Genomic DNA, 12,101 nt, shown 5'->3' with positions numbered 1-12,101 from the left:
ATCACTCCGCATACTTTCATTACGAAAGTACCATGACTCCACAATGCCATTATAACGCATGGCATTACATTTTATATGCTTTTACCACGCATACATTTACAACGAAATTCGTTGTAAATGCATGAATGGTAAAAGCATGTTTTTTTTAATGTTTGGATAAGGTAAGTATGGGTATAGGGGTATTTGTTTTGGGGTACTGAGGTATATGTTTTGGGGTGTTTGGGTATTTTAAGGGTTCAGATATAGTTTTGGGTTATGGGGTACAGGGGTAGTTTTAGGGTTTAGGGATAAGTATGGGTTTTGGGATACAGGGGTATTTTTAAGGTTCAGGGCTAGGTTTGGGGTTTGGGGTATAGGGGTATTTTTAGGGTTCAGGGGTAGGTTTGGGTTTTGGGATGCAGGGGTATTTTAAGGGTTCAGGGCTAAGTTTGGGTTTTGGGGTACAGGGGTATTTTTAGGGTTCAGGGCTAGGTTTGGGTTTTGGGGTACAGGGGTATTTTAGGGTTCAGGGGCAGGTTTGGGTTTTGGGGTACAGTGGTATTTTTAGGGTTCAGGGCTAGGTTTGGGTTTTGGGGTACAGGGGTATTTAAAGGGTTCAGGGCTAGGTTTGGGTTTTGGGGTACAGGGGTATTTTTAGTGTTTAGGGATAGGTTTGGGTATTGGGGTACAGGGTATATTTATAGGATTAAGATGGGTTATTGTTTAAGGGTGTTGGGGTATTTTAAGGAGTAAGGGTGGGTTATGATTATGGAGTGCAGGGGTATTTAAAGGGAGCAGGGTGGGATTAGCACACGATATGAGACATGGCATGAAGGGTGGAACGTACCACACGCCCCCAGCATTTGTCACGCCCCCAGCACACGCCCACAGCACAACGCAGACACGCCCACAACGGGCTACTTTACTGGCACGGTTCTTTTACCTTTTAAATGTATATGGTGGGCGTCTGCATAGCCTATGTCCTTCTGCTGCAACTGCCCTTTCCAACGCTGTATTGGGTGTTGTGATTGGTGCTGTGGTTCCTGAGATTACCCGCCTCAAAGGTCTGGGCTCTCTCTTTATTATAATACTAGCAGCCCGCCCCGACCTTTTCCGGGAGCTTTCAGGCTTCCCCCTACCCCCGCCTGCCCCGACATTGCTCTGCTCCTCACTGTTGGCTCGCCTGCCCCGTCCCCCGCCTGGCCCGACACCTGCCTGCCTCTACAGCTCTGCTCCTCACCGTTGCCTCGCCTGCCACGACCCCCGCCTGCCCTGACCCCCGCCTGCCCCGACATTGCTCTGCTCCTCACCGTTGCCTCGCCTGCCCCGTCCCCCGCCTGGGCCGACACCCGCCTGCCCCTACATTGTCCTCGAGCCTTACCTCAGCCGTCGGTCTGGTCCTCGCCGCTCTGTTCCTCACCGCCTGTCCACCGCAGCTCCTCCCCCGCGCTATGTCCGCCTCTCCGCTGCTGGTACCGCTGCTGTCCGCTGTTCCTGACGTCACCGCTCCTCCCCCGCGCCAAGTCCACCGCTCCTCGGACGCAGCTCTGACGCCGCTCCTGACGTGACCACGCACGTCGCGGCCGTCGCTACTTAGGATGGACTACTTTTTAGAAAATATAAATTTTTTAAATAAGGTTCATTTTTTTAATGTATATAGCCTATAACCATCTACACACCCAGCCGATTTCAACGGTGTATCGGGTGTGTAGATTGGCGCTGTGGTTCGCGAGTTTACCCGCCTCAAAGTCTGAAAGTTACTTCTTTATTATAGTAGTATATATATATATATATATATATATATATATATATATATATACACACACACACACACCCCTCCCCACATTTCATTGAGCCCCTCTTTTGGAATTGAAACTACTTCATATGCAGGCGATACACAGCTTATCCGGGCCTTGGATAAAACATCCATTGGATCAGAGATACACTTTAAACTGTCTAACGGAGGTCATTATGTGGATGCAAACTAACCACCTAAAATTCAACAGTGATAAGACTGAGATGATGCTTTTAGGCAAGGACCGCAGATTTGATCCTACGCTATGGTCGCCAATTTCAAGCCCCTTCCGACTTATACCATTGAGGTAGTAAAAACCTGCATGTAAAATTTGATTCTTCCTTCTCATTCCGCTGACAAGCTGTGGCAGGAATTTGTTTTAACTTGATAAAATCATTAAAAAGATGATTTGACTACATTCCCCTTTCAGCAGGAAAACCAGTGGACTATTGCAATAGTCTGTGCAGGTACCACCAAACCAATTCTTCACAAACTATAGGTAGTACAACACTCTGCCACTAGGCTAGTTCTTAAACTGCCATGTTGTTTGTCGGCCTCAGCAGTCTTTAAAATCCTTCATTGGCTGCCAATACACCAGTGTTCTGTTCAAAATTCTTCTGCTTACCTTCAGGTCCTACAGGGCAGTAGGACCACAGTACCTAAATGCAAGATTTACTCACTACACTACCTCTAGGATTCGGAGATCATCTACTAACTTTCTCAACCCACCTACTTTTAGGCTTCAAACTAAAGGAGGCAGATCTTTTGCTTTCTTAAGAACTAAGGCCTGGAATCATCTTACCATTCAGTTGAGACACATTGATTTTGAAACTCTTTTCAGGAAACTACTGAAGACTTTGTTTTTTACGGCCTCTGACATTCATTAATCCAATGGCTCCACTGTAAGCCATGTCCTGCTGATGAGTTCTGGCTTCTTTTGACTAACTGTAATACCTTCAGATTTTTCTCCACTGCCTAGCGCCAGGATTTACCCATGGGAAATACAGTTGTTTTGTATAAATACTGGTTTAATTAATTCCTGGCTCATTTGCCGGTTCTCCTGTGCGAGCGTCTGGAAGCGGGCTGTCTGGGGAATGCCAGCATGTAACCAACTACATTCTGGGGTAGCTTCTTGAGAGCTTGCTCCCAGCTTTCCCTAACCAAACTGATCTTCTCTCACAGGGTGCCCATATAGCAGTTCAAAGGGGCTAAAGCCAACTCCCTTCTACAGACCCTCCAAGTAGGTGAACAAATGGCAAGGCAGTTGACATCCCGCTGATACCTCATGAGTTCAAGGAGACCCATTATCATACCCTTTAGGGTATGGTTGAACCTTTCAACCAACCCTTTGGGTTGGGGTTGGTATAGAGAGTTTCAGAGAAGTTGTGACTACTTTAGAACTTTGGCTACCTGCGTTGAAAAGTGAAGTACAGAGAAATTCTAAAGGCAAGTTAATGCAATCTTGAAGTATTTTCCAACATTTAGCACACAAACATGTACAAAATGTCCCATAATTGTGGGACAGCTCAAGCTGCGTGCAGTTAAAAATACAAAATTATGGTCAATAGTGACATTTGTTGGGCGTCATATGAAAGCCAGTAGAGATTGTGGGGATTACCTTCACTCTGAACAGTCAGCTCATGGGTCCGATGGGTGGAAGGAATAGAATAGTCTTTTATCAAATCTGATAGCCCCTGTGTTAAATGATGTGCTTTTTTAACCTCCGATTAAGGGTTACTTATAATGAACCCAATTTTATCTCACTAGCCTCTGTTGGCCTACTTGATCAGTTCCCCCCTTCGGTGGGGATATATAAGGCATTGCCCTCAGAAGTATTCAACTCTAAGCTTCAGTCAATGTACTGTGAATGAACGATGGCGTGTATAGTGGCCTCCTACAAGGCTGCTATAACTCAGGAGCCTTACAACCCTATAACTCTTGTAAGCTGTTCATCTGCCTTCATTTTTAACAGCCAGTATGGCTCACGGAGACCATCAATCGAGTTGTGAGCTGGAGCTGCTCAGGCTCACTGCTTGATTTTAGCCAGTTAGAATGTAGCTGCTCTAGCATGATTTTTTTAATAACAGTTTTTTTGCTTTTTTCCTTGTCTTTTCCATGCATTTACACTTTGAAATGTATTTGTCATCTTATTGGTTACATACATTTGTGTAGTTGTATATCGCGACCTAAATCTAAAATGGATAATTAAACACCCTCTAAACGCGGCCCCCCCCCCAAACCCAGCCCAGGTCGTATATAGATATCCGTTATATGAAGTGACACAATTCAAATAAAGTTACAGCCTCTATTCTGTGTGCTGAAATATTTCTTCAATATTTTTATAACTCCCCTTATTTTATCTTGCTTTCACTCTGCTAGGTGCTCTTTCCTTGTGCTCTCTCCAAAATGTTAATGCCATGGGTTCTCCGTTGGGGATTGTATCAGGAGGACCTTTCTAAGTAATACACTACTCTCATAGCCTGCCCAAGTTTCCAACTCCTGACTTCACCCTACTATTCGAGGCCCCTCTGCCACCTTCCAGCGCCTCATAATTTCCTACTAGGCTAGTATGAAGGTCAGATCCTGGAATCTGCCAGTAACTCTTGATTTAGAAGTGTGGGGAAACAGACTAAGGAGACAATGGGCTGGCGCACAGAGAACCATCAGTTTACTTCCTTTCACCACTATGGACGTGACCTCCTGCCAGTATGTAAGCAGTGTCGAGCAGTCCCAAAACATGTAAATTCCCACCCCAAGTTCTCCACATCATGGGCATCCTACATCCTCCCTATGGAATAATTGGGGTGAGATGCGCCTAATGAAGAATATAAAAATATATTTATTAAAATTGGGCATTTCACGAAATCGTAGGGATCCTGGCTAGTGTGTTCCCCCTGGTCCTGATCTTCCATAAGAACGCCCAAGTCTGTTGCCCAGCATTGTGTTGTAAGGGGTGGTAGGGAGTCATTACTGATCGCTCTATATAGGCATGTGACTGCCTTGATTTCCCCCCTGCCGTGAATATATTACAACAGGTGGAGTGATGATTGGGTTCCGAGGTGCCCATCCCCCAATGCCATCTGGGGGCCGCCAGTATTGCCCTGTGGAGCAGAAATTTACCCTGGGGTATACCCCAGTCTGCCTGGAACTTCTCAAATGGAAGAAGCTACCCCTCTCTAATAGTTGCTCTAGCATGAAATTACTTAAGGATTTGCGGGCTAAATGTCACCTTCCTAGATTCAAATAATGTCCTTAATGATGCAGTGGTAGGTGTCTGCCCCAATAGGAGTATCAAGTCTACTTTAATACCTGACTTAAGGATAGCTACTTACAGTAATAACACCTACGTTCTTATATTGCTTGATCTGTCAGCAGTTTTTGATACACAAACCATGCGATTTTACAGCGTAAAACTGATTTTTACTTTTGTTCCTTGAGGAGATTAAAATAATTTTCCTCTGTACCTTTCAATCTGAATCCCGATCAATCATCATTTAACCCTAAGGTGACATCCTCACTCCATTTAATGATTTACATTCTTCCTTTCGTGAGACTAAGGAGTTATTTGGGCTGCAAGTTTTATACATAAACGAGGATACTCGGCTAATCTTTCAAATGTTATAGGAGCTTGTGAAAGCACACATACACCACAAGGTTTCTTGGCGCTGATCTGCAAAGAGCCATGATCACAGAACTACAGTGAGAGATTGCACTAACAATGCACTTGCCGAAATATCTAGGTCTCTAGTGCCTGTCTGAACTTCGAGTAGCCTGAAGAAAGCTGTATTTGGGGGGATTGGTACAAATCCACGGAGCTAACACAGAAAAAAATGTTACCCATCGTTTTTTTTTAATTTAAACTTTGGGTTGTCCAAAAGATTCTGAGAAGAACAAAGACTCTAATGCGGGTCTATTTCTTGAACCTAGTTTTTATAAGAGAGAGTCCTTCATTAGCAAGAGGCTTAAAAGTAATGCAACCTATTTTAAAAATAATCCTTTGCTCCAGGGGAAGGCAATGATTATCTGTCAGATACAGTAGGGCTGGTCAGTTGCAAGTTCATCTTGGTTCATCCTGTCAGTCTCTGTCCCTCTCCCCGTTAAAAGTCAACCCTCTCCCCCCAAGAGCATCTATGAATGGTGGTGATTTGGATGGATACAAATTGTTTACACATAAACATTGGAAAAGACAGATATTTATAATCATCTAAAATTCTCTTTTAAAGGCTGCTTTTTTCTGGCCTTATTCCAGCAGGTATTTTCCTTCTCCCAAATCATCTGTGTGAAGCCTTGGTATCAAATTAGATCGATATTTCTATGGAGCTCTAGGTCTGTATGTTGTTTCAATTTGCACCTTCTAGATTAAGAAGCTCAGACTAATAATGCTGCAACTTACTCTGGACAATAGAACTGTAGCTGCTGCACTTATGGGCCCTAGATTTGATCAATGCAATTCCCTTTTGTTGGACTTGTCCCTTTTCCGGGAAATTGTTTGCTTTTCGCTCCCCAGATTCTGGATGTCCCCCCATTGTAATAAATTGTACAGGCCCTGTGTAGTTGAGATGCCCTGTGTATTATTAAAATCAATGCTAGGTGCAGGTGCTCTCTACCTTCAACATGGCTGAAATGCTGGCCTTACCTAAGGTGATGTTGCCTGACCTCAAAGGTCTGGGGTATTCCTGAGTGCATATAAAAAGGTTTATTCTTATGCAAGGAAGTGTGCACCTTCACCAGATGACAGGCTTATCCCCTTCTAATGACCTGGATCTATGACAGGGTGTTTTTCCCTGCCTAATGCCACGATTAGTGTGGCCTGATGACATGTTTCTTCTTCAAGAAATGTTTTACATTTAATGAAATGTTCTATCCTCATTTTAGGCACTGCTTATTCCTGCTGAAGGAAATGTTTTACTCTTGCAAAGGAGTTTAATGAAAGGTTCACCCTTACTTGGTGAAAAGTTAATTGATTTGCCTACTGACCAGGTTACTTACCTGAAGACCTGTGGACTCTTGCTACAGGATACGCCCATCCTTGCCTGATGAGCTGGTTGTCCAAGCTAATTCTTTCATGAAATGTTCATTGTTAACTAATGAAATGCTAATACCTTCATCAAATGGTTTTTGCAATATGCTACATTGATTATTGAACTGCTCCCTTTACTCCCCTCTGATGAAATGCTTTGATGAGTAATTGATACTGTGATTTTCCACTCCTGAACCTTAATCTTATATAAAAGTTATTTGATTTTTAATCAAGCTCATTGGAGTGGCGTCAGTCATTGCGTGCCTTTTATTGTCTTAGTAGATGCGCGTGCTGTGTAGTCACTTAACACCTAAGCTTTCGGTTGCCTACCTGCTCGTGCCAGGCTACCCCCGGGGAACTGGTGACCCCAGTTCTTACATTGGTGGCGAGCGGTGGGATTCAGGACCTGTGACTATACAGCACCCTCCAGTGAGACGGAGTGCGCCACAATTAGACTGGACACCTATCGTGCCTGCAAGCTTACTGAATTGACCCCCCACTGTCTAGTCTGCAGAGTGTGTGTAGAGACCTGTTTGACCCAGAATTGTTACCTACGCCCTAGTAGCTTTCCTTTATTCATCTGGGTCCCCACCTGGCAAAATGGAGTTCCAGCTGGCCAACCTGGAAGAATACACAGGGGGACAGCCTTGGGAATTTTGTCAGGGGGTGGGGGTGCCGGTTGGGCGGAGATCCGCAAAGGAGGAGCTCCGTACCGCTGTGAGGGCATGGGTAAGGGCCCACCCAGAGTGGAGAGGGGATGGGGAACAGGAGGGTCAAGTCACACAAGGGGAGGCGGGCGCTCCAGAAGGACTAGACCTACTGAACACTGTGATGAGTGGAAATGTGTTGCCAGGAAGATGTTCTGGTACAGGCAGTAGTGTATCTAGGAGGAGTACGTCATCACAGGTGTATGAGGACAGAAGGAAGGAGAGGCGATTGAGATTGGAGCTTGCTAAGCTAGAGCACGAGAGGGAGAGAGAAAGGGAAGATAAGGAGTTTGCTATGGAGGAAAGGAAGCTGGCGCACGAGCTTCAGCTCAAGGAGTTGGAGCTGAAAGCTTTACAATTAAGTGCGTCAGGAACTCCTAATGGTGGCAGCGTACCCGAGGTTCGGGGGAGTGATCCTGAAGGGAGTGTTGCTGGGATTTTCTGACCCAGCGAGGCGGGAGAGGTGAGGAGAAGCCCAGCTAGGTCCCAGGAAAGTGAGAGGGTTGTAGGGCCTCACATCTCATCTACAGGAGGGAGTGAGATGGGGAGGTGTCCCGAGGTGCCCTAACCGCAGTCACAGGGCCTGGAGAGTTCCATAAGGGGACCCCAGGTTGGGAACCTAGGCTGTCCTGACGTGCCTTCCAGTAAAGGGGATCCCCTCGTGTCAGGAGAATCCGGAGCATCAGTAATCGGAGCTCCAATGGTTAGGGGTTCTGACCAGTCGCAGGGTTTAGATCCTGGACTGGGGTTGCAGGTTCAGGAGTTGTCTGACCTGGAGGGTGGGGTACCTGTAATCCAGGTCCCTACCGAATTGACTTCCAGGGGTACGGTACTTCTCCCAGTGGGAGGGTGCAGAAATCTGGGAGGGGGTGCAGGAGGAGGGAGGACTCGCCCCTGTCACCAGTTCAACCTAAGGGTCTAGACTCTAGGTTGGGGAGAGAGTGGTGTTCTGAGGGTGTCCCGCTTAGGAGGAATGGGTGGAACCCCAGAAGGAGAGGTAGGGGGAGGAGAGCCTCGCCCCTGGTGACTGGTCAGCCTGAGGGTTCGGACTCCAGGTGGGATGACCAGTGGCCGTTTGGAGCTGCAAGGAGGAGAAGGAGAGTGGTCCAATGGTACTACGGGCCTGGGGCTACTGCCCCCCACTCTGTGAGAGAGCTAGGGCCAGAGACTTTTGGATTGTCTAGAGGCCAGTCTTGGCCACATCCCACTAGGGAACACCAGTGGGGTGGTTTGATTGGTGAAAAGCTGGCAGATGCCATGGAAGTTACGGGCCTGAGTCCACCTTTGTCCGCCCCAAGCAGGGAAGACCATCAAGGAGATGATTGGTCTACCATGACTTTTGGCTGGGGGGGGGGGGGGGGGGGGGGGGGGAGTTCTGTTGGACTTGGCCCTTTTCCCGGAAATATTTTGCTTTTCGCTCCCCAAATTCTGGATATCCCCCATTGTAATAAAATTGTATAGGCCCTGTGTAGTTGAGATGCCCTGTGTATTATTAAAATCAATGCTAGGTGCAGGTGCTCTCTACCTTCAACATGGCTGCCATAGGCCCCTGCTACTGTAGCGTGGTCTTGTTAAGGAGCATTCTAGCTGCCAGGAGCTGGCTGAGACCCCATACATTGTTGCAATTCCAGCATGCCTTGCCTGCCCACAGTTAGAGTAGGGAAACTCCTGGCACCTTCTAGAATAGGTGCGGAGCTTAGTTTTGCCGCCTCAGAGGGTGGTCACCTGACCTGGGCCTATAAAAAGAAAGGGAGGAAAACTTTTCAGTCAGTTGGGGCATCACTGACCTGGGGAACCCACGCAGGAGATTTAGGCGGTAGGGCCTAGTCAGGGGCTTATGCCACTGGGAGTGACAGGACTTAGGTGCTGCCTCTTAAGTTGAGTGAGGTACCCTGAGCTAGCCCACTGATCTGGCCCGGCGGGGGGAGAACCCAGGGACCATCTACAGCATGGGTACTCACAAACTTTCTCTAAGGGGCCAAATTTACAGTGTAGTTTGTGGCCAAGGGCCGCAGCGGTGGGGGCGTGGTCAGTGAGAGAGGGGGCGGGGCTAGAGACAAAAAAAAACCTGTGACCATGAGGTTGAACACAGGCCCTGGCAGCGGATGTCTTTGTCCACTGAGCCACAAGACCGAGCATACACACATATCTCTCTCTCTGTCTCCCTCCCTCTCTCTCTTTCTCTTCCTCCCTCCCTCTCTCTATTTCTCTACCTCCCTCTCTCTCTCTCTCTCGCCGTCCCTCCCTCTCTCGTCTCCCTCACTCCCTCTGTCTCCCTCACTCTCTCTGTCTCCCTCATTCTCTCTGTCTCCCTCACTCTCTCTGTCTCCCTCACTCCCTGTCTCCTTCCCTCCCTCTCTGTCTCCCTCCTTCTCTCTGTCTCCTTCCCTCTCTCGGTCTTCCTCCCTCTCTCTGTCTCCCTCCATCCCTCTCTGTCTCCCTCCCTCTCTCTGTCTCCCTCCCTCCCTATCTCTGTCTCCCTCCCTCCCTCTCTCTGTCTTCCTCCCTCCCTCTCTCTGTCTTCCTCCCTCTCTCTTTCTCTACCTCCCCTCTCTGTCTCCATCCCTCTCTTTCTCTCCATCCCTCTCTTTTTTCTCCCTCCCTCTCTTTTTCTCTCCCTCTCTCTCTGTCTCCCTCACTCCCTACCACTTCCTCCCTCCCTCCCTCCATCTCCCTCCCTCTCTCTGTCTCCCTCCCTCTCTCTGTATCCCTCCCTCTCTTGGTCTCCCTCCCTTTCTTTGTCTCCCTCCCTCTCTCGGTCTCCCTTTCACTCCCTTTCTCTAACTGTCTCCCTCCCTTTCTCTAAGTGTCTCCCTCCCTCTCTCTCCCTGTCTTCTTCTCTCTCTCCCTCACCCTCTTTCTCCCTCCCTCCCTCCCTTTGTCTCCCTCCCTCCTTATGCCTCTGCCTCCCTCCCCTCCCCTGACTCTCCCTCTCTCTCCCTCCCGACTCTCTTTCCCTCCCTCGCCTTCCCCTGACTCACCCTCTCTCCCTCTCTCTCTCTCTCCCTCACCCTCACCTGACTCTCTCTCTCTCCCTCCCCTGACTCTCTTCCTCCCTCCCCTGACTCTCTTCCTCCCTCCCCTCACACTCCTTCCCTCCCCTCACACTCCCTCCCTCGGTCTCTCCCTCCCTCGCCCTCCCCTCACACTCCCTCCCTCTGTCTCTCCCTCCCTCGCCCTCCCCTGACTCTCACTCTCCCTCTCCCTCACCCTGCCCTGGCTCTCCCTCCCTCCGTCCCTCTCCCCTGACTCTCCCTCTCTCTCCCTCCCCTGACTCTCCCTCTCTCTACCTCCCTCACCCCCCCGGCTCTCCCTCTGTCTCCCTTCCCTGACTCTCCCTCTCTCGCCCTCACTCTCCCTTCCTCATCCTCCCCTGTCTCTCCCTCCCTCTGTCTCTCCCTCCCTCGCCCTCTCTCTCCATCTCGGTCTCCCTATCTCTGTCTAGGCAAGGTGTATTTATTCTATTAGAAATATCACGAAAAGCAAGAGCTATTTGCTGCACACATCGAACCACCTTCCCCAGCCTTCCCAAAATCTGCATCACATTATTAGTGACTCCCTAATGTAGAGGGTGCACGAGAGCTGGCTGGACCACTGCAGCAGAGATCAGGTGTAATCCGGAGGGCAGAGATTCCAAATAAGGCTGGGCTGATTCAGACTTTCATCCCTTCAGTGTTGATAAAACAAATGCTACTCGAGGCTGTGCAGAGTGATCTCCAAGTGGCTCGGTTCAATCAGTCACGGGGTTTGTCCTGATCACTGTAATTGTCCAACAACCCCCCCCCCTCCTCTGTGGCAGCCCGGGATGAGTCAGTTTGCCTGGCGCGCACACAGCCAGAGCACTTCACAGGTCTTTAAAAGACCATTAAATCGTTAATGAGGCTTTGTTCTGTTTCACCTCTTCTGAGTCCCCTGCAGCTCCACTCTATGGCTGGAATTTCCCGGCCCCCCTAGAGCAGAGCCTCTCCGAGTCAGGCTGCATCAACCGGCGGTGTTTACTAAAACTCTTGCATTTTTTTTTTTAAACTGGTACATGTCTGCAAGGTCCGGCGGGCCGCCAAGGAAGGCTTGCCGGGCCGCCACCGGCCCGCGGGCCGTACTATGAGTACCCCTGATCTACAGTGACCTGCAGAGGAATCCTGCCTACAGCCCTCAACTCAACCCCCTTCAAGTAACAAGAAACAAGAAACTGCTATTTACAAGGGCGCAAGAACCATCAAGCGCCAAGAAGAAAACCTAACTACCACAGGACTGCGGGGGATCAACCAGGTACCGGACTCTGCTACATGGCCCTGTCCTGCCTAGCTCCCCCTTGACTAAACTGCCTGAATTGCTGTTAGGCACTCCCTTCTAAGCGCTAGAACTGTGATTTGCCCGGACTGTTAATTGTCCTGCCACTGTTGTGTGGCCTGTCCTGCCCTGCCTAGACTGCATGAACTGTTTTAACTGCCCAGGCTGAAGAGACTGCTAAGCGCTGGCCATGTGCAGCGCTAGCCCCCAGAACTGCCTGATTCACCACAGCTGACTGAACTGCCTCGAGCGCTCTCCCGGTGTGACGCTGAGGTGCGCTGTAGTCTGCCAGAATTGCTGTGCTCCCCCT

The sequence above is a fragment of the Lissotriton vulgaris genome, chromosome 8, assembly GCF_964263255.1.
Source record: "Lissotriton vulgaris chromosome 8, aLisVul1.2, whole genome shotgun sequence".
Taxonomy (NCBI): domain Eukaryota; kingdom Metazoa; phylum Chordata; class Amphibia; order Caudata; family Salamandridae; genus Lissotriton; species Lissotriton vulgaris.
Note: the sequence above shows the minus strand (reverse complement) of the source record.